Below are 25,087 nucleotides of genomic sequence, written 5' to 3'. Positions count from 1 at the left end.
ATCCCCTACCATGCACCAGCTGCAGGGAAGGTGGAAAGGTACAATGGACTGTTAAAAACCACCTTGAGAGCATTGGGTGGGGGATCATTCAAAAACTGGGAGCAGCATTTAGCAAAGGCCACTTGGTTAGTTAACACCCGGGGTTCCACCAACCGAGCGGGCCCTGCCCAGTCTGAGTCCCTGAATATAGTAGATGGAGACAAAGTCCCAGTGGCACATATCAGAGGTTTGTTAGGGAAGGCAGTTTGGATCAATTCTGCCCCGAGTACAGACAAACCCATTCGTGGGATTGTCTTTGCTCAAGGACCAGGTTGTACATGGTGGGTAATGCAGAGAGATGGAACAACACGATGTGTGCCTCAGGGAGATCTGATTGTGGGGTGAGGCAGCATGAGACAGAAGGAAATATGTAAGTGTCAAAGGTCTGAGCAAGTGAGATAGAAGGAAATGTGTAAGTGTCGAAGGTTTGAGCAAGTGAGATGGAAGAAAATGTGTCCGAATAAGTGAAAGATGGAAATTTCTACTTGCTGAAGTTTTTACATGCTGTTTAGTATGTTCACGATATGGAGATAAGGGGTGGAATGTCCTAGGGTGATGTTATGGTGTTTCTATCTCCAATCGTGTGTCCTGATTATGTTTGGTATTATGTCCTGTGCTTCCAGGACTGAGTCTGAGAGTGAAGCTTTGTTTTGTCTTGTTATCAGCCGGCTCACCTCCCCCATGGTCTATGTTTAGGAGAGGTTTTAGCTCGGCTTGCTTGCTTGCCTGCTTGCTTGCTTGCTTGCTTGCCTGCTTGCTTGCCTGCTTGCTCGCTTCTGCCTTTTTCTTTCCTTCGCTTTGCCCTTGCTTTCTGCTTATTAGTTAGTTCAGCTAGGCAGTCCAACTTTTTCCCTGGACTGTTTTCCACCCCGTCCCCTCCCTCTCCTGGATACCATCTGAACGGACGGGGACCTGGGAACCCCAAGAAACACCGGGAGTCTACACTTTGTCACCTGCAGCAGTCATCCCCAGCGCCAGAGACTGATAACTGCGCGACCACTCGCCAGAGAGACTGAACTTCTCATCCCTTCAGAACGGTGAAAGAGTTTTTTGTCAGCTGGTGTTGTTTTTTTTTCCCTGTGCTGGGGAGTGTCTTGCTTGTTAAATAAACAGGTTTTTTCTCCCACTCTTCTCCAAGGAAATTCTTCCCGAACCCGGTGGGGTGGGGGGGGGAGGAGTCGTGGGGTTTGCTGTCTGGGGGCTCCTCCTGGAGGTTTTCCCCCAAATTTGGCCGAAACCAGGACACTTGGGCAATCCTTCATCTACTCGAGTGCACTGGCCACCAGGCAATCGGAGCTTTTATCACTCACACTGATGATGTATTCATTAGTTAACCCCACCTGGAATTTATTTGCCATAATTGCACCCCTTCTCACAAGTCCTTCTATGGTTCTTTGGAGTGTGTCTTCAACATGCACTGTCCTTTTTAGGTGACTGCTCTTTGATCCCCGCTTTTGAGGAAGGGCAATATTATTGTTGTGTATAACTTCTGCTTTTGTCAGCCTTGCAGAGCTGAGCTGACATTCTCCTTGCGTTTTGTGCACGCTCCGTTTGCCTCGGCTACATCCTTTGTGCGTTTCTCCAAGACTGTGCTCTTCTGTTCTCTGCCCTTGGTAAGTGTAAATGTTGTTCTGTTCTCCTGTCCTTGTCACAGTGCTCGCCCCACGAGGCGTGTCTGCAAGCCCCTCCAACCCATGGACTTGGGATGGGCAAGTGTTCCTGAGGGAACAGGGATGGGACAGCTGGGCTGGACTGGCCCAAGGGATGTTCCATTCCATGTCACACCACGATCAGCAATCAACTGGGAGAAGCAGGGGCATGGGGGATGGGGGGGTGGGGGGGTGGGGGTGTGTCACCATCTGCCAACACAGGCCGAGGATTGTTCGATCTCAGAGGTGCAAACAGGTAAATAGCGGGGGACAAATCAGTTTATTCAACAACAGCAATGCATTTTTATTGAATGCCAAACAATTCAGTTGCGCTAGAGGGGAGAGATATAGGAAACGGAGTATAGAGAGAGAAAAGGAGGGGAAGGGGGAAGTAGCTACCAACAGACGAGACCAAGGTCATGGTGGGCCAGCCAATGGAAGGGTGGTCATCCGTGGGGAGTACTCAGGGTCTTCTCCAGAGGATCGCTCTTTTGTAGTCCTTTTCCAAAGCGAGTGGCTTGTGGCCAAGAGGCGGGGAGATTTATGGAGCATTGTGTGGTGCTCCAAGAGACAGGTGCGGTCGTGCAGTACATGCAGGCTTCAGCTGGTACCATGACAGCACAGTCCAGTGAGCACAACACACCTGCAAAGAGTCCCTTGGCAAGCACCCACCTCAAGCAGGCCAGAAAACCATTGTCCAGAGTCAACCTGGGCGGGGGTCCTTGAGGTCTTCTTGAGAGGGTCATGAGGCAAAAATGAGGGAAACTTCACACCGACCCTTAGAGTGGTAGATGAGAGGCAGCCCTCAGGAAACGGTGGCCACCCAGAGCTGTTACTCCTAGCAGATTTTGGCTGGGAGCAAGCCTTGTATGTAGTGCTTTTTCAGGGGGAATATCAGTTTCAGCCGTGGGAACCTGCAAAAGGGGCTGGTACTTTTCCATAGGAAGGAAAGCACAGAGCCTTAGTGCTCCAGGAGCTGATGAGAGGCAGTCCTCAACATTCCAGGATCAGCCAGTCTTGCCAGGTGGCCCCCGGGGAGGCCCAGCCAGCCAGACCTGTTCCATGTTGCCTTGGTTCCATGGGGCCTCACAGTGTCACAATGTTCTCCTTGATTCCAGGAGTCCCTGTAGTGTCCCGATATTCTCCTTGTCACAATATTCTCCCTGCTTCTGTAGTGTAAACAATGGCCCCTTGCTTCCCTAAGGTCCTGCAGAGTCACCACGGCCCCTGGGCTCCATGTGGCCCTGCTGTGTAACAAAGGCTCCTTGGTTCTCTGGGCCGCACAGCTTCATCACTGACCCTTGGTTCCATTGGGGTCCTGAGTCTCACAAAGGTGCCCCTGATTGCATGAGGCACCAGAGTGTCAAAATGGTCTCTTTGGTTCCATGAGGTTCCGCAGTGTCCCCATGGTCGCTGTCAGAGGCTGGATGACATCAATGTCCCCAGACCCGTCGGGATGCTCGGAATGCCCGAGTGGGGCCGGGGCTGGGACAGACCTTGGAATGAGGTGGGACAGAACCCCGTCCCCAGCCATGGCCTGGCAGATCTGCCAATCACACAGCAGGGGCAGAGCAAACCCAGCTGTGACTGCCTGAGCCGTCAATCAATCACACAGCAGGGGCAGCGCCCAGCCAGCTCTGATTGGCTGAGCCGTCAATCAATCACACAGCAGGGGCAGCGCCCAGCCAGCTCTGATTGGTTGAGCCGTCAATCAATCACACAGCAGGGTCACCGCCCAGCCAGCTCTGATTGGCTGAGCCGTCAATCAAGCACACAGCAGGGGCAGCGCCCACCCAGCTCTGATTGGCTGAGCCGTCAATCAATCCCACACAAAGGCAATGAAACACAGCAGTGCGTGGTAAGAAAGCAGATGTCCCTGAAAAGAGGAGAGCTTAGAAAACGCTAGGGATTTAAAAAATCGGGCATGACGTCAAGCCCTGGTCTGAATCCTGAAATCTCCTGGGTCTGTGTCTCAGCCACACTGGAAGCCTAGCAGCTGGTAGCTCTCTGCATATCTATCTGGAGATCTTCTGTCTTTCTGTCTCTTTTTTCTCTTTTAACCTTCTTATCCTCTTTTACTGGAATGTTTTTGGGTAGTTTAACATTTTTATGCCTAAAGGTTTCCATCTTACATGGGCCGAGTTAATGATGTTCCTGCTACGCTAAGTGATGCACGTTGAATTGGATGTTGTATGAAATCATTTGCCAAAGGAGCTCGGTTTTCTGTATTTTTCCAGTACACTTTTGTGTCGTTTTGACCTCTTGAGAATATCTGGCTGGGGTTTCTACTCTGCACCAAACTCGAGTAAAGGAGCCTTTGCTCACCCTCAGCATTTCAGTGTTCTGGGGTGTTACAGGCGCGCAGGCTCAGCACGGCCTCTTGTTTCCATGAGGCCCCGCTGTGTCACACTGGCCCTTGGTTCCATGAGCATCTGGAGTGTCACACAGCTTGATGACATTTGTCCTTGCTGCCTCTCCCATCCCAGTGCTCCAGGAACAGCCCCGAGCCACCTGTGAGGGACAGGCCCTGCTGGCCCAGGCCTGGGCTCAGGCCTTGGCCTTTCTGCTTCCTCCAACCAGCCCAGGCCTTGCTCAGCATTGCAGTTCCCTGCTCACAGCCTCGGGCTCCTGCAATCCTGGCCTCAAGGATCTGCTCTCACCACTCCCTGGGGAGCCTTTGGCAGTCCCTGCCCTCAGTGGGGCCAGTGATGCTCCAAGGGACTTGGAGTTTTGCTTCTGACTCCTTGAGCAGCTTCTTCAACCTTCTCTCAGTGCCTGGGGCTCCTGGACTCAGCCCCAAATCCACCGTTGGGGATCATTAAAATACAGAAAACCCTCAGGAGCTCTTTGTCTTCTTTCCAATGTCTTCCAGTCTCCAGGCCTTGTGCAGCTGCTTGGAGTCACTTTGGAGTTCTCTTAAGGAGGAAGATTTCAAGGTACAGCTCATGATTTTCAGTTTTATAAAAGGGAGTAATTTTTCTTTTTCAGTTCAAAGAAGAAGCAACTTAGGCATTCCCCAGGTGATCTTGATGCTGAATGTCTCCTTAGGAGGTGTGGGCCCACTGAAGAATGAGCCCCTTGCCAGGCTGACCCTGTTTGGACAAGCTGCTCCCCAAGCCCAGCCTGGGGACATGTCTGACATGGCCCAGCTGGGACTGACATGCCTGGCCCTGCACCAGAAGCCCTTCCCCCTGAACTCTGCAGCTGGCTGTCCCTGCCCACTGCACCATGTCCCACGTGCTCTCCTCAGGGCTCTGCCTGCATCCAGGCCCAGGACAAGTATTCCTGTTTGTGAGGAAAGAAGGGAAAAGCCTGAGCAGGTTTTCCTAAACGACAAACCCCCACTGTAGAAGCACATGCTGAGTACAGGCTGCCTGGAACCTGGAATGATGACACCTTTCTACTAGGGACAGTGGGACCAGAAATGATGTCTGGATGCAGAATTCTCGGAGTCTTGCAGCTGAATTCTCTGTCCTTGTCCTTTCCCTGCATCTCTGTTGCAGATGGAAGCTGCTGGTGCCTTTCTCAGCTGTGACCTGTCTTTTGAATGCAGACAGATGTTCCCAGGTGTGTTAAGCAGGTGCTGCTCAATGTTTATGCAAAGCTTTGGTGTGCTCATGGAACCAAGGGGACCCTTGTGACACAGCGGGGGCTGATGGAACCAAGGAGACAGTTGTGACAGTTCAGAGCCTCACAGAAACAAGGCTCCATTGTGACACTGAAGGCAATTACGGAATCCACATCACTGTGACACAGCCAGGCCACATGGAACCAATGGTCCCTGATGACAATGCAGGTCCAAGGAGACCATGGTGACACCATGGGACCGCATGGATCCAAGGGGCCACTGTGACACTGAAGAACTTCATGGAAGCCAGGGTGCAGTGTGACACAGCGGTGCCTGATTGGAACAAAGGAACCACTGCTGACAGCCCAGAAACTCCTGGAACCAAGGGGCTGTGGTGACACAGCAGGGCCACATGGAACCAAGGAGACCTGTGACATTTAGGAACCTCATGGAACCAAGAGTCCACTATGACACTGCAGAAACAAGGAGACCATTGGGACGTTGTGGAAGCTCACAGAACCAAGCAGCCCTCGAGACACTCCAGGGCCTCGTTGAAGCAGGGAGACCACTGTGACAGTCCAGAACCTCATGGAGCTAAGGCTCTCTTGTGACACAGCAGGCTCCCATGCAACCAATTGTCCATTGTGACAATGCAGATCCCAGGAGACCATGGTTACACTACGGAAGCTCATGGAACCAAGGGTCCATTGTGACAAAGCAAGGCCTTGTGGAACCAAGGAGAGCATTGTGACGTAATGGAACCTCGTGGAACCAAGGGTCCGTTGTTAGAGTCCAGAACCAAGGACACCATTGTGACAGTCCAGAACCTCATGGGACCAAGATTCCCTTGTTACACAGTGGCACTTGATGGAACCAAGGAGCCACTGTAGCACAGCAAAGCTGCATGAAACCTATGGTCCGTAGCGCTACTGCGGATCCAGGGAAACCATGGCGATACCACGGAACCTCATGGAACCAAGGGTCCAGTGTGACCCAGCAGAACCTCTTGGAATCAAGGCACCCATGTTACACTATGGAACCTCATGGAGCCAAGGGTCCGGTGTGCCGTTGCGGGGCCTCACTGGAGCAAAGGACATGGTTGATGGGACAGAAGCTCATGGAAACGATGGGATATTGGGACATTGCAGAGCCTCATGGAACCAAGGAGACCACTGTGACACTGAGGAAGAATTATGGAAGCAAGCAGCCACTGTAGAACCAAGGAGAGCACTGTTGACAGTACAAAACCTCCTGGAACTGAGAGGCCATTGTTCTACAGCGAGGCCTCGGGGAACCAAGGGGCCATGGTGACACTGTGGGGCCTCATGAACCAAGTAGTCGTTGTGACACAGCGGGGCTGCTTGTAACCAATTGTCCATCGTGATACTGCAGATGCAAGAGACCGTGCTGACACTATGGCAGTTCATGGAACCGAGAGGCTGTTGTGACACACCAAGGCCTCGTGGCACCAAGGAGAGAGCATTGTGGCAGTGCAGAACTAAGGAGGCCATTTTGACAGTACAGACCCAAATGGAACCAAGGGTCCACTGTTATCCAGCAGGGCCTCGTGGAACCAAGGGGCCCTCGTGAAAGTGTGCAAGGGGCATAATGGAGTCAGGGACACCACTGATACTGAAATCTGCTGGATAGCAACTTTTGAACACAGTTTTGAGGATTTGAGAGCAGGTATTCTTTATTACACCACGGTGGTCACTTGGGCAATCCTCGAGTGCACTGGCCACCAGGCAATCGGAGCTTTTATCACTCACACTGATGATGTATTCATTAGTTAACCCCACCTGGAATTTATTTGCCATAATTGCACCCCTTCTCACAAGTCCTTCTATGGTTCTTTGGAGTGTGTCTTCAACATGCACTGTCCTTTTTAGGTGACTGCTCTTTGATCCCCGCTTTTGAGGAAGGGCAATATTATTGTTGTGTATAACTTCTGCTTTTGTCAGCCTTGCAGAGCTGAGCTGACATTCTCCTTGCGTTTTGTGCACGCTCCGTTTGCCTCGGCTACATCCTTTGTGCGTTTCTCCAAGACTGTGCTCTTCTGTTCTCTGCCCTTGGTAAGTGTAAATGTTGTTCTGTTCTCCTGTCCTTGTCACAGTGCTCGCCCCACGAGGCGTGTCTGCAAGCCCCTCCAACCCATGGACTTGGGATGGGCAAGTGTTCCTGAGGGAACAGGGATGGGACAGCTGGGCTGGACTGGCCCAAGGGATGTTCCATTCCATGTCACACCACGATCAGCAATCAACTGGGAGAAGCAGGGGCATGGGGGATGGGGGGGTGGGGGGGTGGGGGTGTGTCACCATCTGCCAACACAGGCCGAGGATTGTTCGATCTCAGAGGTGCAAACAGGTAAATAGCGGGGGACAAATCAGTTTATTCAACAACAGCAATGCATTTTTATTGAATGCCAAACAATTCAGTTGCGCTAGAGGGGAGAGATATAGGAAACGGAGTATAGAGAGAGAAAAGGAGGGGAAGGGGGAAGTAGCTACCAACAGACGAGACCAAGGTCATGGTGGGCCAGCCAATGGAAGGGTGGTCATCCGTGGGGAGTACTCAGGGTCTTCTCCAGAGGATCGCTCTTTTGTAGTCCTTTTCCAAAGCGAGTGGCTTGTGGCCAAGAGGCGGGGAGATTTATGGAGCATTGTGTGGTGCTCCAAGAGACAGGTGCGGTCGTGCAGTACATGCAGGCTTCAGCTGGTACCATGACAGCACAGTCCAGTGAGCACAACACACCTGCAAAGAGTCCCTTGGCAAGCACCCACCTCAAGCAGGCCAGAAAACCATTGTCCAGAGTCAACCTGGGCGGGGGTCCTTGAGGTCTTCTTGAGAGGGTCATGAGGCAAAAATGAGGGAAACTTCACACCGACCCTTAGAGTGGTAGATGAGAGGCAGCCCTCAGGAAACGGTGGCCACCCAGAGCTGTTACTCCTAGCAGATTTTGGCTGGGAGCAAGCCTTGTATGTAGTGCTTTTTCAGGGGGAATATCAGTTTCAGCCGTGGGAACCTGCAAAAGGGGCTGGTACTTTTCCATAGGAAGGAAAGCACAGAGCCTTAGTGCTCCAGGAGCTGATGAGAGGCAGTCCTCAACATTCCAGGATCAGCCAGTCTTGCCAGGTGGCCCCCGGGGAGGCCCAGCCAGCCAGACCTGTTCCATGTTGCCTTGGTTCCATGGGGCCTCACAGTGTCACAATGTTCTCCTTGATTCCAGGAGTCCCTGTAGTGTCCCGATATTCTCCTTGTCACAATATTCTCCCTGCTTCTGTAGTGTAAACAATGGCCCCTTGCTTCCCTAAGGTCCTGCAGAGTCACCACGGCCCCTGGGCTCCATGTGGCCCTGCTGTGTAACAAAGGCTCCTTGGTTCTCTGGGCCGCACAGCTTCATCACTGACCCTTGGTTCCATTGGGGTCCTGAGTCTCACAAAGGTGCCCCTGATTGCATGAGGCACCAGAGTGTCAAAATGGTCTCTTTGGTTCCATGAGGTTCCGCAGTGTCCCCATGGTCGCTGTCAGAGGCTGGATGACATCAATGTCCCCAGACCCGTCGGGATGCTCGGAATGCCCGAGTGGGGCCGGGGCTGGGACAGACCTTGGAATGAGGTGGGACAGAACCCCGTCCCCAGCCATGGCCTGGCAGATCTGCCAATCACACAGCAGGGGCAGAGCAAACCCAGCTGTGACTGCCTGAGCCGTCAATCAATCACACAGCAGGGGCAGCGCCCAGCCAGCTCTGATTGGCTGAGCCGTCAATCAATCACACAGCAGGGGCAGCGCCCAGCCAGCTCTGATTGGTTGAGCCGTCAATCAATCACACAGCAGGGTCACCGCCCAGCCAGCTCTGATTGGCTGAGCCGTCAATCAAGCACACAGCAGGGGCAGCGCCCACCCAGCTCTGATTGGCTGAGCCGTCAATCAATCCCACACAAAGGCAATGAAACACAGCAGTGCGTGGTAAGAAAGCAGATGTCCCTGAAAAGAGGAGAGCTTAGAAAACGCTAGGGATTTAAAAAATCGGGCATGACGTCAAGCCCTGGTCTGAATCCTGAAATCTCCTGGGTCTGTGTCTCAGCCACACTGGAAGCCTAGCAGCTGGTAGCTCTCTGCATATCTATCTGGAGATCTTCTGTCTTTCTGTCTCTTTTTTCTCTTTTAACCTTCTTATCCTCTTTTACTGGAATGTTTTTGGGTAGTTTAACATTTTTATGCCTAAAGGTTTCCATCTTACATGGGCCGAGTTAATGATGTTCCTGCTACGCTAAGTGATGCACGTTGAATTGGATGTTGTATGAAATCATTTGCCAAAGGAGCTCGGTTTTCTGTATTTTTCCAGTACACTTTTGTGTCGTTTTGACCTCTTGAGAATATCTGGCTGGGGTTTCTACTCTGCACCAAACTCGAGTAAAGGAGCCTTTGCTCACCCTCAGCATTTCAGTGTTCTGGGGTGTTACAGGCGCGCAGGCTCAGCACGGCCTCTTGTTTCCATGAGGCCCCGCTGTGTCACACTGGCCCTTGGTTCCATGAGCATCTGGAGTGTCACACAGCTTGATGACATTTGTCCTTGCTGCCTCTCCCATCCCAGTGCTCCAGGAACAGCCCCGAGCCACCTGTGAGGGACAGGCCCTGCTGGCCCAGGCCTGGGCTCAGGCCTTGGCCTTTCTGCTTCCTCCAACCAGCCCAGGCCTTGCTCAGCATTGCAGTTCCCTGCTCACAGCCTCGGGCTCCTGCAATCCTGGCCTCAAGGATCTGCTCTCACCACTCCCTGGGGAGCCTTTGGCAGTCCCTGCCCTCAGTGGGGCCAGTGATGCTCCAAGGGACTTGGAGTTTTGCTTCTGACTCCTTGAGCAGCTTCTTCAACCTTCTCTCAGTGCCTGGGGCTCCTGGACTCAGCCCCAAATCCACCGTTGGGGATCATTAAAATACAGAAAACCCTCAGGAGCTCTTTGTCTTCTTTCCAATGTCTTCCAGTCTCCAGGCCTTGTGCAGCTGCTTGGAGTCACTTTGGAGTTCTCTTAAGGAGGAAGATTTCAAGGTACAGCTCATGATTTTCAGTTTTATAAAAGGGAGTAATTTTTCTTTTTCAGTTCAAAGAAGAAGCAACTTAGGCATTCCCCAGGTGATCTTGATGCTGAATGTCTCCTTAGGAGGTGTGGGCCCACTGAAGAATGAGCCCCTTGCCAGGCTGACCCTGTTTGGACAAGCTGCTCCCCAAGCCCAGCCTGGGGACATGTCTGACATGGCCCAGCTGGGACTGACATGCCTGGCCCTGCACCAGAAGCCCTTCCCCCTGAACTCTGCAGCTGGCTGTCCCTGCCCACTGCACCATGTCCCACGTGCTCTCCTCAGGGCTCTGCCTGCATCCAGGCCCAGGACAAGTATTCCTGTTTGTGAGGAAAGAAGGGAAAAGCCTGAGCAGGTTTTCCTAAACGACAAACCCCCACTGTAGAAGCACATGCTGAGTACAGGCTGCCTGGAACCTGGAATGATGACACCTTTCTACTAGGGACAGTGGGACCAGAAATGATGTCTGGATGCAGAATTCTCGGAGTCTTGCAGCTGAATTCTCTGTCCTTGTCCTTTCCCTGCATCTCTGTTGCAGATGGAAGCTGCTGGTGCCTTTCTCAGCTGTGACCTGTCTTTTGAATGCAGACAGATGTTCCCAGGTGTGTTAAGCAGGTGCTGCTCAATGTTTATGCAAAGCTTTGGTGTGCTCATGGAACCAAGGGGACCCTTGTGACACAGCGGGGGCTGATGGAACCAAGGAGACAGTTGTGACAGTTCAGAGCCTCACAGAAACAAGGCTCCATTGTGACACTGAAGGCAATTACGGAATCCACATCACTGTGACACAGCCAGGCCACATGGAACCAATGGTCCCTGATGACAATGCAGGTCCAAGGAGACCATGGTGACACCATGGGACCGCATGGATCCAAGGGGCCACTGTGACACTGAAGAACTTCATGGAAGCCAGGGTGCAGTGTGACACAGCGGTGCCTGATTGGAACAAAGGAACCACTGCTGACAGCCCAGAAACTCCTGGAACCAAGGGGCTGGGGTGACACAGCAGGGCCACATGGAACCAAGGAGACCTGTGACATTTAGGAACCTCATGGAACCAAGAGTCCACTATGACACTGCAGAAACAAGGAGACCATTGGGACGTTGTGGAAGCTCACAGAACCAAGCAGCCCTCGAGACACTCCAGGGCCTCGTTGAAGCAGGGAGACCACTGTGACAGTCCAGAACCTCATGGAGCTAAGGCTCTCTTGTGACACAGCAGGCTCCCATGCAACCAATTGTCCATTGTGACAATGCAGATCCCAGGAGACCATGGTTACACTACGGAAGCTCATGGAACCAAGGGTCCATTGTGACAAAGCAAGGCCTTGTGGAACCAAGGAGAGCATTGTGACGTAATGGAACCTCGTGGAACCAAGGGTCCGTTGTTAGAGTCCAGAACCAAGGACACCATTGTGACAGTCCAGAACCTCATGGGACCAAGATTCCCTTGTTACACAGTGGCACTTGATGGAACCAAGGAGCCACTGTAGCACAGCAAAGCTGCATGAAACCTATGGTCCGTAGCGCTACTGCGGATCCAGGGAAACCATGGCGATACCACGGAACCTCATGGAACCAAGGGTCCAGTGTGACCCAGCAGAACCTCTTGGAATCAAGGCACCCATGTTACACTATGGAACCTCATGGAGCCAAGGGTCCGGTGTGCCGTTGCGGGGCCTCACTGGAGCAAAGGACATGGTTGATGGGACAGAAGCTCATGGAAACGATGGGATATTGGGACATTGCAGAGCCTCATGGAACCAAGGAGACCACTGTGACACTGAGGAAGAATTATGGAAGCAAGCAGCCACTGTAGAACCAAGGAGAGCACTGTTGACAGTACAAAACCTCCTGGAACTGAGAGGCCATTGTTCTACAGCGAGGCCTCGGGGAACCAAGGGGCCATGGTGACACTGTGGGGCCTCATGAACCAAGTAGTCGTTGTGACACAGCGGGGCTGCTTGTAACCAATTGTCCATCGTGATACTGCAGATGCAAGAGACCGTGCTGACACTATGGCAGTTCATGGAACCGAGAGGCTGTTGTGACACACCAAGGCCTCGTGGCACCAAGGAGAGAGCATTGTGGCAGTGCAGAACTAAGGAGGCCATTTTGACAGTACAGACCCAAATGGAACCAAGGGTCCACTGTTATCCAGCAGGGCCTCGTGGAACCAAGGGGCCCTCGTGAAAGTGTGCAAGGGGCATAATGGAGTCAGGGACACCACTGATACTGAAATCTGCTGGATAGCAACTTTTGAACACAGTTTTGAGGATTTGAGAGCAGGTATTCTTTATTACACCACGGTGGTCACTTGGGCAATCCTCGAGTGCACTGGCCACCAGGCAATCGGAGCTTTTATCACTCACACTGATGATGTATTCATTAGTTAACCCCACCTGGAATTTATTTGCCATAATTGCACCCCTTCTCACAAGTCCTTCTATGGTTCTTTGGAGTGTGTCTTCAACATGCACTGTCCTTTTTAGGTGACTGCTCTTTGATCCCCGCTTTTGAGGAAGGGCAATATTATTGTTGTGTATAACTTCTGCTTTTGTCAGCCTTGCAGAGCTGAGCTGACATTCTCCTTGCGTTTTGTGCACGCTCCGTTTGCCTCGGCTACATCCTTTGTGCGTTTCTCCAAGACTGTGCTCTTCTGTTCTCTGCCCTTGGTAAGTGTAAATGTTGTTCTGTTCTCCTGTCCTTGTCACAGTGCTCGCCCCACGAGGCGTGTCTGCAAGCCCCTCCAACCCATGGACTTGGGATGGGCAAGTGTTCCTGAGGGAACAGGGATGGGACAGCTGGGCTGGACTGGCCCAAGGGATGTTCCATTCCATGTCACACCACGATCAGCAATCAACTGGGAGAAGCAGGGGCATGGGGGATGGGGGGGGGGGGGGGGGGTGGGGGTGTGTCACCATCTGCCAACACAGGCCGAGGATTGTTCAATCTCAGAGGTGCAAACAGGTAAATAGCGGGGGACAAATCAGTTTATTCAACAACAGCAATGCATTTTTATTGAATGCCAAACAATTCAGTTGCGCTAGAGGGGAGAGATATAGGAAACGGAGTATAGAGAGAGAAAAGGAGGGGAAGGGGGAAGTAGCTACCAACAGACGAGACCAAGGTCATGGTGGGCCAGCCAATGGAAGGGTGGTCATCCGTGGGGAGTACTCAGGGTCTTCTCCAGAGGATCGCTCTTTTGTAGTCCTTTTCCAAAGCGAGTGGCTTGTGGCCAAGAGGCGGGGAGATTTATGGAGCATTGTGTGGTGCTCCAAGAGACAGGTGCGGTCGTGCAGTACATGCAGGCTTCAGCTGGTACCATGACAGCACAGTCCAGTGAGCACAACACACCTGCAAAGAGTCCCTTGGCAAGCACCCACCTCAAGCAGGCCAGAAAACCATTGTCCAGAGTCAACCTGGGCGGGGGTCCTTGAGGTCTTCTTGAGAGGGTCATGAGGCAAAAATGAGGGAAACTTCACACCGACCCTTAGAGTGGTAGATGAGAGGCAGCCCTCAGGAAACGGTGGCCACCCAGAGCTGTTACTCCTAGCAGATTTTGGCTGGGAGCAAGCCTTGTATGTAGTGCTTTTTCAGGGGGAATATCAGTTTCAGCCGTGGGAACCTGCAAAAGGGGCTGGTACTTTTCCATAGGAAGGAAAGCACAGAGCCTTAGTGCTCCAGGAGCTGATGAGAGGCAGTCCTCAACATTCCAGGATCAGCCAGTCTTGCCAGGTGGCCCCCGGGGAGGCCCAGCCAGCCAGACCTGTTCCATGTTGCCTTGGTTCCATGGGGCCTCACAGTGTCACAATGTTCTCCTTGATTCCAGGAGTCCCTGTAGTGTCCCGATATTCTCCTTGTCACAATATTCTCCCTGCTTCTGTAGTGTAAACAATGGCCCCTTGCTTCCCTAAGGTCCTGCAGAGTCACCACGGCCCCTGGGCTCCATGTGGCCCTGCTGTGTAACAAAGGCTCCTTGGTTCTCTGGGCCGCACAGCTTCATCACTGACCCTTGGTTCCATTGGGGTCCTGAGTCTCACAAAGGTGCCCCTGATTGCATGAGGCACCAGAGTGTCAAAATGGTCTCTTTGGTTCCATGAGGTTCCGCAGTGTCCCCATGGTCGCTGTCAGAGGCTGGATGACATCAATGTCCCCAGACCCGTCGGGATGCTCGGAATGGCCGAGTGGGGCCGGGGCTGGGACAGACCTTGGAATGAGGTGGGACAGAACCCCGTCCCCAGCCATGGCCTGGCAGATCTGCCAATCACACAGCAGGGGCAGAGCAAACCCAGCTGTGACTGCCTGAGCCGTCAATCAATCACACAGCAGGGGCAGCGCCCAGCCAGCTCTGATTGGCTGAGCCGTCAATCAATCACACAGCAGGGGCAGCGCCCAGCCAGCTCTGATTGGTTGAGCCGTCAATCAATCACACAGCAGGGTCACCGCCCAGCCAGCTCTGATTGGCTGAGCCGTCAATCAAGCACACAGCAGGGGCAGCGCCCACCCAGCTCTGATTGGCTGAGCCGTCAATCAATCCCACACAAAGGCAATGAAACACAGCAGTGCGTGGTAAGAAAGCAGATGTCCCTGAAAAGAGGAGAGCTTAGAAAACGCTAGGGATTTAAAAAATCGGGCATGACGTCAAGCCCTGGTCTGAATCCTGAAATCTCCTGGGTCTGTGTCTCAGCCACACTGGAAGCCTAGCAGCTGGTAGCTCTCTGCATATCTATCTGGAGATCTTCTGTCTTTCTGTCTCTTTTTTCTCTTTTAACCTTCTTATCCTCTTTTACTGGAATGTTTTTGGGTAGTTTAACATTTTTATGCCTAAAGGTTTCCATCTTACATGGGCCGAGTTAATGATGTTCCTGCTACGCTAAGTGATGCACGTTGAATTGGATGTTGTATGAAATCATTTGCCAAAGGAGCTCGGTTTTCTGTATTTTTCCAGTACACTTTTGTGTCGTTTTGACCTCTTGAGAATATCTGGCTGGGGTTTCTACTCTGCACCAAACTCGAGTAAAGGAGCCTTTGCTCACCCTCAGCATTTCAGTGTTCTGGGGTGTTACAGGCGCGCAGGCTCAGCACGGCCTCTTGTTTCCATGAGGCCCCGCTGTGTCACACTGGCCCTTGGTTCCATGAGCATCTGGAGTGTCACACAGCTTGATGACATTTGTCCTTGCTGCCTCTCCCATCCCAGTGCTCCAGGAACAGCCCCGAGCCACCTGTGAGGGACAGGCCCTGCTGGCCCAGGCCTGGGCTCAGGCCTTGGCCTTTCTGCTTCCTCCAACCAGCCCAGGCCTTGCTCAGCATTGCAGTTCCCTGCTCACAGCCTCGGGCTCCTGCAATCCTGGCCTCAAGGATCTGCTCTCACCACTCCCTGGGGAGCCTTTGGCAGTCCCTGCCCTCAGTGGGGCCAGTGATGCTCCAAGGGACTTGGAGTTTTGCTTCTGACTCCTTGAGCAGCTTCTTCAACCTTCTCTCAGTGCCTGGGGCTCCTGGACTCAGCCCCAAATCCACCGTTGGGGATCATTAAAATACAGAAAACCCTCAGGAGCTCTTTGTCTTCTTTCCAATGTCTTCCAGTCTCCAGGCCTTGTGCAGCTGCTTGGAGTCACTTTGGAGTTCTCTTAAGGAGGAAGATTTCAAGGTACAGCTCATGATTTTCAGTTTTATAAAAGGGAGTAATTTTTCTTTTTCAGTTCAAAGAAGAAGCAACTTAGGCATTCCCCAGGTGATCTTGATGCTGAATGTCTCCTTAGGAGGTGTGGGCCCACTGAAGAATGAGCCCCTTGCCAGGCTGACCCTGTTTGGACAAGCTGCTCCCCAAGCCCAGCCTGGGGACATGTCTGACATGGCCCAGCTGGGACTGACATGCCTGGCCCTGCACCAGAAGCCCTTCCCCCTGAACTCTGCAGCTGGCTGTCCCTGCCCACTGCACCATGTCCCACGTGCTCTCCTCAGGGCTCTGCCTGCATCCAGGCCCAGGACAAGTATTCCTGTTTGTGAGGAAAGAAGGGAAAAGCCTGAGCAGGTTTTCCTAAACGACAAACCCCCACTGTAGAAGCACATGCTGAGTACAGGCTGCCTGGAACCTGGAATGATGACACCTTTCTACTAGGGACAGTGGGACCAGAAATGATGTCTGGATGCAGAATTCTCGGAGTCTTGCAGCTGAATTCTCTGTCCTTGTCCTTTCCCTGCATCTCTGTTGCAGATGGAAGCTGCTGGTGCCTTTCTCAGCTGTGACCTGTCTTTTGAATGCAGACAGATGTTCCCAGGTGTGTTAAGCAGGTGCTGCTCAATGTTTATGCAAAGCTTTGGTGTGCTCATGGAACCAAGGGGACCCTTGTGACACAGCGGGGGCTGATGGAACCAAGGAGACAGTTGTGACAGTTGAGAGCCTCACAGAAACAAGGCTCCATTGTGACACTGAAGGCAATTACGGAATCCACATCACTGTGACACAGCCAGGCCACATGGAACCAATGGTCCCTGATGACAATGCAGGTCCAAGGAGACCATGGTGACACTATGGGACCGCATGGATCCAAGGGGCCACTGTGACACTGAAGAACTTCATGGAAGCCAGGGTGCAGTGTGACACAGCGGTGCCTGATTGGAACAAAGGAACCACTGTTGACAGCCCAGAAACTCCTGGAACCAAGGGGCTGTGGTGACACAGCAGGGCCACATGGAACCAAGGAGACCTGTGACATTTAGGAACCTCATGGAACCAAGAGTCCACTATGACACTGCAGAAACAAGGAGACCATTGGGACGTTGTGGAAGCTCACAGAACCAAGCAGCCCTCGAGACACTCCAGGGCCTCGTTGAAGCAGGGAGACCACTGTGACAGTCCGGAACCTCATGGAGCTAAGGCTCTCTTGTGACACAGCAGGCTCCCATGCAACCAATTGTCCATTGTGACAATGCAGATCCCAGGAGACCATGGTTACACTACGGAAGCTCATGGAACCAAGGGTCCCTTGTGACAAAGCAAGGCCTTGTGGAACCAAGGAGAGCATTGTGACGTAATGGAACCTCGTGGAACCAAGGGTCCGTTGTTAGAGTCCAGAACCAAGGACACCATTGTGACAGTCCAGAACCTCATGGGACCAAGATTCCCTTGTTACACAGTGGCACTTGATGGAACCAAGGAGCCACTGTAGCACAGCAAAGCTGCATGAAACCTATGGTCCGTAGCGCTACTGCGGATCCAGGGAAACCATGGCGATACCACGGAACCTCATGGAACCAAGGGTCCAGTGTGACCCAGCAGAACCTCTTGGAATCAAGGCACCCATGTTACACTATGGAACCTCATGGAGCCAAGGGTCCGGTGTGCCGTTGCGGGGCCTCACTGGAGCAAAGGACATGGTTGATGGGACAGAAGCTCATGGAAACGATGGGATATTGGGACATTGCAGAGCCTCATGGAACCAAGGAGACCACTGTGACACTGAGGAAGAATTATGGAAGCAAGCAGCCACTGTAGAACCAAGGAGAGCACTGTTGACAGTACAAAACCTCCTGGAACTGAGAGGCCATTGTTCTACAGCGAGGCCTCGGGGAACCAAGGGGCCATGGTGACACTGTGGGGCCTCATGAACCAAGTAGTCGTTGTGACACAGCGGGGCTGCTTGTAACCAATTGTCCATCGTGATACTGCAGATGCAAGAGACCGTGCTGACACTATGGCAGTTCATGGAACCGAGAGGCTGTTGTGACACACCAAGGCCTCGTGGCACCAAGGAGAGAGCATTGTGGCAGTGCAGAACTAAGGAGGCCATTTTGACAGTACAGACCCAAATGGAACCAAGGGTCCACTGTTATCCAGCAGGGCCTCGTGGAACCAAGGGGCCCTCGTGAAAGTGTGCAAGGGGCATAATGGAGTCAGGGACACCACTGATACTGAAATCTGCTGGATAGCAACTTTTGAACACAGTTTTGAGGATTTGAGAGCAGGTATTCTTTATTACACCATGGTGGTCACTTGGGCAATCCTCGAGTGCACTGGCCACCAGGCAATCGGAGCTTTTATCACTCACACTGATGATGTATTCATTAGTTAACCCCACCTGGAATTTATTTGCCATAATTGCACCCCTTCTCACAAGTCCTTCTATGGTTCTTTGGAGTGTGTCTTCAACATGCACTGTCCTTTTTAGGTGACTGCTCTTTGATCCCCGCTTTTGAGGAAGGGCAATATTATTGTTGTGTATAACTTCTGCTTTTGTCAGCCTTGCAGAGCTGAGCTGACATTCTCCTTGCGTTTTGTGCACGCTCCGTTTGCCTCGGCTACATCCTTTGTGCGTTTCTCCAAGACTGTGCTCTTCTGTTCTCTGCCCTTGGTAAGTGTAAATGTTGTTCTGTTCTCCTGTCCTTGTCACAGTGCTCGCCCCACGAGGCGTGTCTGCAAGCCCCTCCAACCCATGGACTTGGGATGGGCAAGTGTTCCTGAGGGAACAGGGATGGGACAGCTGGGCTGGACTGGCCCAAGGGATGTTCCATTCCATGTCACACCACGATCAGCAATCAACTGGGAGAAGCAGGGGCTTGGGGGATGGGGGGGGGTGGGGGGGTGGGGGTGTGTCACCATCTGCCAACACAGGCCGAGGATTGTTCGATCTCAGAGGTGCAAACAGGTAAATAGCGGGGGACAAATCAGTTTATTCAACAACAGCAATGCATTTTTATTGAATGCCAAACAATTCAGTTGCGCTAGAGGGGAGAGATATAGGAAACGGAGTATAGAGAGAGAAAAGGAGGGGAAGGGGGAAGTAGCTACCAACAGACGAGACCAAGGTCATGGTGGGCCAGCCAATGGAAGGGTGGTCATCCGTGGGGAGTACTCAGGGTCTTCTCCAGAGGATCGCTCTTTTGTAGTCCTTTTCCAAAGCGAGTGGCTTGTGGCCAAGAGGCGGGGAGATTTATGGAGCATTGTGTGGTGCTCCAAGAGACAGGTGCGGTCGTGCAGTACATGCAGGCTTCAGCTGGTACCATGACAGCACAGTCCAGTGAGCACAACACACCTGCAAAGAGTCCCTTGGCAAGCACCCACCTCAAGCAGGCCAGAAAACCATTGTCCAGAGTCAACCTGGGCGGGGGTCCTTGAGGTCTTCTTGAGAGGGTCATGAGGCAAAAATGAGGGAAACTTCACACCGACCCTTAGAGTGGTAGATGAGAGGCAGCCCTCAGGAAACGGTGGCCACCCAGAGCTGTTACTCCTAGCAGATTTTGGCTGGGAGCAAGCCTTGTATGTAGTGCTTTTTCAGGGGGAATATCAGTTTCAGCCGTGGGAACCTGCAAAAGGGGCTGGTACTTTTCCATAGGAAGGAAAGCACAGAGCCTTAGTGCTCCAGGAGCTGATGAGAGGCAGTCCTCAACATTCCAGGATCAGCCAGTCTTGCCAGGTGGCCCCCGGGGAGGCCCAGCCAGCCAGACCTGTTCCATGTTGCCTTGGTTCCATGGGGCCTCACAGTGTCACAATGTTCTCCTTGATTCCAGGAGTCCCTGTAGTGTCCCGATATTCTCCTTGTCACAATATTCTCCCTGCTTCTGTAGTGTAAACAATGGCCCCTTGCTTCCCTAAGGTCCTGCAGAGTCACCACGGCCCCTGGGCTCCATGTGGCCCTGCTGTGTAACAAAGGCTCCTTGGTTCTCTGGGCCGCACAGCTTCATCACTGACCCTTGGTTCCATTGGGGTCCTGAGTCTCACAAAGGTGCCCCTGATTGCATGAGGCACCAGAGTGTCAAAATGGTCTCTTTGGTTCCATGAGGTTCCGCAGTGTCCCCATGGTCGCTGTCAGAGGCTGGATGACATCAATGTCCCCAGACCCGTCGGGATGCTCGGAATGCCCGAGTGGGGCCGGGGCTGGGACACACCTTGGAATGAGGTGGGACAGAACCCCGTCCCCAGCCATGGCCTGGCAGATCTGCCAATCACACAGCAGGGGCAGAGCAAACCCAGCTGTGACTGCCTGAGCCGTCAATCAATCACACAGCAGGGGCAGCGCCCAGCCAGCTCTGATTGGCTGAGCCGTCAATCAATCACACAGCAGGGGCAGCGCCCAGCCAGCTCTGATTGGTTGAGCCGTCAATCAATCACACAGCAGGGTCACCGCCCAGCCAGCTCTGATTGGCTGAGCCGTCAATCAAGCACACAGCAGGGGCAGCGCCCACCCAGCTCTGATTGGCTGAGCCGTCAATCAATCCCACACAAAGGCAATGAGACACAGCAGTGCGTGGTAAGAAAGCAGATGTCCCTGAAAAGAGGAGAGCTTAGAAAACGCTAGGGATTTAAAAAATCGGGCATGACGTCAAGCCCTGGTCTGAATCCTGAAATCTCCTGGGTCTGTGTCTCAGCCACACTGGAAGCCTAGCAGCTGGTAGCTCTCTGCATATCTATCTGGAGATCTTCTGTCTTTCTGTCTCTTTTTTCTCTTTTAACCTTCTTATCCTCTTTTACTGGAATGTTTTTGGGTAGTTTAACATTTTTATGCCTAAAGGTTTCCATCTTACATGGGCCGAGTTAATGATGTTCCTGCTACGCTAAGTGATGCACGTTGAATTGGATGTTGTATGAAATCATTTGCCAAAGGAGCTCGGTTTTCTGTATTTTTCCAGTACACTTTTGTGTCGTTTTGACCTCTTGAGAATATCTGGCTGGGGTTTCTACTCTGCACCAAACTCGAGTAAAGGAGCCTTTGCTCACCCTCAGCATTTCAGTGTTCTGGGGTGTTACAGGCGCGCAGGCTCAGCACGGCCTCTTGTTTCCATGAGGCCCCGCTGTGTCACACTGGCCCTTGGTTCCATGAGCATCTGGAGTGTCACACAGCTTGATGACATTTGTCCTTGCTGCCTCTCCCATCCCAGTGCTCCAGGAACAGCCCCGAGCCACCTGTGAGGGACAGGCCCTGCTGGCCCAGGCCTGGGCTCAGGCCTTGGCCTTTCTGCTTCCTCCAACCAGCCCAGGCCTTGCTCAGCATTGCAGTTCCCTGCTCACAGCCTCGGGCTCCTGCAATCCTGGCCTCAAGGATCTGCTCTCACCACTCCCTGGGGAGCCTTTGGCAGTCCCTGCCCTCAGTGGGGCCAGTGATGCTCCAAGGGACTTGGAGTTTTGCTTCTGACTCCTTGAGCAGCTTCTTCAACCTTCTCTCAGTGCCTGGGGCTCCTGGACTCAGCCCCAAATCCACCGTTGGGGATCATTAAAATACAGAAAACCCTCAGGAGCTCTTTGTCTTCTTTCCAATGTCTTCCAGTCTCCAGGCCTTGTGCAGCTGCTTGGAGTCACTTTGGAGTTCTCTTAAGGAGGAAGATTTCAAGGTACAGCTCATGATTTTCAGTTTTATAAAAGGGAGTAATTTTTCTTTTTCAGTTCAAAGAAGAAGCAACTTAGGCATTCCCCAGGTGATCTTGATGCTGAATGTCTCCTTAGGAGGTGTGGGCCCACTGAAGAATGAGCCCCTTGCCAGGCTGACCCTGTTTGGACAAGCTGCTCCCCAAGCCCAGCCTGGGGACATGTCTGACATGGCCCAGCTGGGACTGACATGCCTGGCCCTGCACCAGAAGCCCTTCCCCCTGAACTCTGCAGCTGGCTGTCCCTGCCCACTGCACCATGTCCCACGTGCTCTCCTCAGGGCTCTGCCTGCATCCAGGCCCAGGACAAGTATTCCTGTTTGTGAGGAAAGAAGGGAAAAGCCTGAGCAGGTTTTCCTAAACGACAAACCCCCACTGTAGAAGCACATGCTGAGTACAGGCTGCCTGGAACCTGGAATGATGACACCTTTCTACTAGGGACAGTGGGACCAGAAATGATGTCTGGATGCAGAATTCTCGGAGTCTTGCAGCTGAATTCTCTGTCCTTGTCCTTTCCCTGCATCTCTGTTGCAGATGGAAGCTGCTGGTGCCTTTCTCAGCTGTGACCTGTCTTTTGAATGCAGACAGATGTTCCCAGGTGTGTTAAGCAGGTGCTGCTCAATGTTTATGCAAAGCTTTGGTGTGCTCATGGAACCAAGGGGACCCTTGTGACACAGCGGGGGCTGATGGAACCAAGGAGACAGTTGTGACAGTTGAGAGCCTCACAGAAACAAGGCTCCATTGTGACACTGAAGGCAATTACGGAATCCACATCACTGTGACACAGCCAGGCCACATGGAACCAATGGTCCCTGATGACAATGCAGGTCCAAGGAGACCATGGTGACACTATGGGACCGCATGGATCCAAGGGGCCACTGTGACACTGAAGAACTTCATGGAAGCCAGGGTGCAGTGTGACACAGCGGTGCCTGATTGGAACAAAGGAACCACTGTTGACAGCCCAGAAACTCCTGGAACCAAGGGGCTGGGGTGACACAGCAGGGCCACATGGAACCAAGGAGACCTGTGACATTTAGGAACCTCATGGAACCAAGAGTCCACTATGACACTGCAGAAACAAGGAGACCATTGGGACGTTGTGGAAGCTCACAGAACCAAGCAGCCCTCGAGACACTCCAGGGCCTCGTTGAAGCAGGGAGACCACTGTGACAGTCCAGAACCTCATGGAGCTAAGGCTCTCTTGTGACACAGCAGGCTCCCATGCAACCAATTGTCCATTGTGACAATGCAGATCCCAGGAGACCATGGTTACACTACGGAAGCTCATGGAACCAAGGGTCCATTGTGACAAAGCAAGGCCTTGTGGAACCAAGGAGAGCATTGTGACGTAATGGAACCTCGTGGAACCAAGGGTCCGTTGTTAGAGTCCAGAACCAAGGACACCATTGTGACAGTCCAGAACCTCATGGGACCAAGATTCCCTTGTTACACAGTGGCACTTGATGGAACCAAGGAGCCACTGTAGCACAGCAAAGCTGCATGAAACCTATGGTCCGTAGCGCTACTGCGGATCCAGGGAAACCATGGCGATACCACGGAACCTCATGGAACCAAGGGTCCAGTGTGACCCAGCAGAACCTCTTGGAATCAAGGCACCCATGTTACACTATGGAACCTCATGGAGCCAAGGGTCCGGTGTGCCGTTGCGGGGCCTCACTGGAGCAAAGGACATGGTTGATGGGACAGAAGCTCATGGAAACGATGGGATATTGGGACATTGCAGAGCCTCATGGAACCAAGGAGACCACTGTGACACTGAGGAAGAATTATGGAAGCAAGCAGCCACTGTAGAACCAAGGAGAGCACTGTTGACAGTACAAAACCTCCTGGAACTGAGAGGCCATTGTTCTACAGCGAGGCCTCGGGGAACCAAGGGGCCATGGTGACACTGTGGGGCCTCATGAACCAAGTAGTCGTTGTGACACAGCGGGGCTGCTTGTAACCAATTGTCCATCGTGATACTGCAGATGCAAGAGACCGTGCTGACACTATGGCAGTTCATGGAACCGAGAGGCTGTTGTGACACACCAAGGCCTCGTGGCACCAAGGAGAGAGCATTGTGGCAGTGCAGAACTAAGGAGGCCATTTTGACACTACAGACCCAAATGGAACCAAGGGTCCACTGTTATCCAGCAGGGCCTCGTGGAACCAAGGGGCCCTCGTGAAAGTGTGCAAGGGGCATAATGGAGTCAGGGACACCACTGATACTGAAATCTGCTGGATAGCAACTTTTGAACACAGTTTTGAGGATTTGAGAGCAGGTATTCTTTATTACACCATGGTGGTCACTTGGGCAATCCTTCATCTACTCGAGTGCACTGGCCACCAGGCAATCGGAGCTTTTATCACTCACACTGATGATGTATTCATTAGTTAACCCCACCTGGAATTTATTTGCCATAATTGCACCCCTTCTCACAAGTCCTTCTATGGTTCTTTGGAGTGTGTCTTCAACATGCACTGTCCTTTTTAGGTGACTGCTCTTTGATCCCCGCTTTTGAGGAAGGGCAATATTATTGTTGTGTATAACTTCTGCTTTTGTCAGCCTTGCAGAGCTGAGCTGACATTCTCCTTGCGTTTTGTGCACGCTCCGTTTGCCTCGGCTACATCCTTTGTGCGTTTCTCCAAGACTGTGCTCTTCTGTTCTCTGCCCTTGGTAAGTGTAAATGTTGTTCTGTTCTCCTGTCCTTGTCACAGTGCTCGCCCCACGAGGCGTGTCTGCAAGCCCCTCCAACCCATGGACTTGGGATGGGCAAGTGTTCCTGAGGGAACAGGGATGGGACAGCTGGGCTGGACTGGCCCAAGGGATGTTCCATTCCATGTCACACCACGATCAGCAATCAACTGGGAGAAGCAGGGGCATGGGGGATGGGGGGGGGGGGTGGGGGTGTGTCACCATCTGCCAACACAGGCCGAGGATTGTTCGATCTCAGAGGTGCAAACAGGTAAATAGCGGGGGACAAATCAGTTTATTCAACAACAGCAATGCATTTTTATTGAATGCCAAACAATTCAGTTGCGCTAGAGGGGAGAGATATAGGAAACGGAGTATAGAGAGAGAAAAGGAGGGGAAGGGGGAAGTAGCTACCAACAGACGAGACCAAGGTCATGGTGGGCCAGCCAATGGAAGGGTGGTCATCCGTGGGGAGTACTCAGGGTCTTCTCCAGAGGATCGCTCTTTTGTAGTCCTTTTCCAAAGCGAGTGGCTTGTGGCCAAGAGGCGGGGAGATTTATGGAGCATTGTGTGGTGCTCCAAGAGACAGGTGCGGTCGTGCAGTACATGCAGGCTTCAGCTGGTACCATGACAGCACAGTCCAGTGAGCACAACACACCTGCAAAGAGTCCCTTGGCAAGCACCCACCTCAAGCAGGCC

Source organism: Sturnus vulgaris, unplaced genomic scaffold, assembly GCF_052056855.1.
Source record: "Sturnus vulgaris isolate bStuVul1 unplaced genomic scaffold, bStuVul1.hap1 Scaffold_112, whole genome shotgun sequence".
Lineage (NCBI taxonomy): Eukaryota > Metazoa > Chordata > Aves > Passeriformes > Sturnidae > Sturnus > Sturnus vulgaris.
This window is presented reverse-complemented; position numbering follows the sequence as displayed.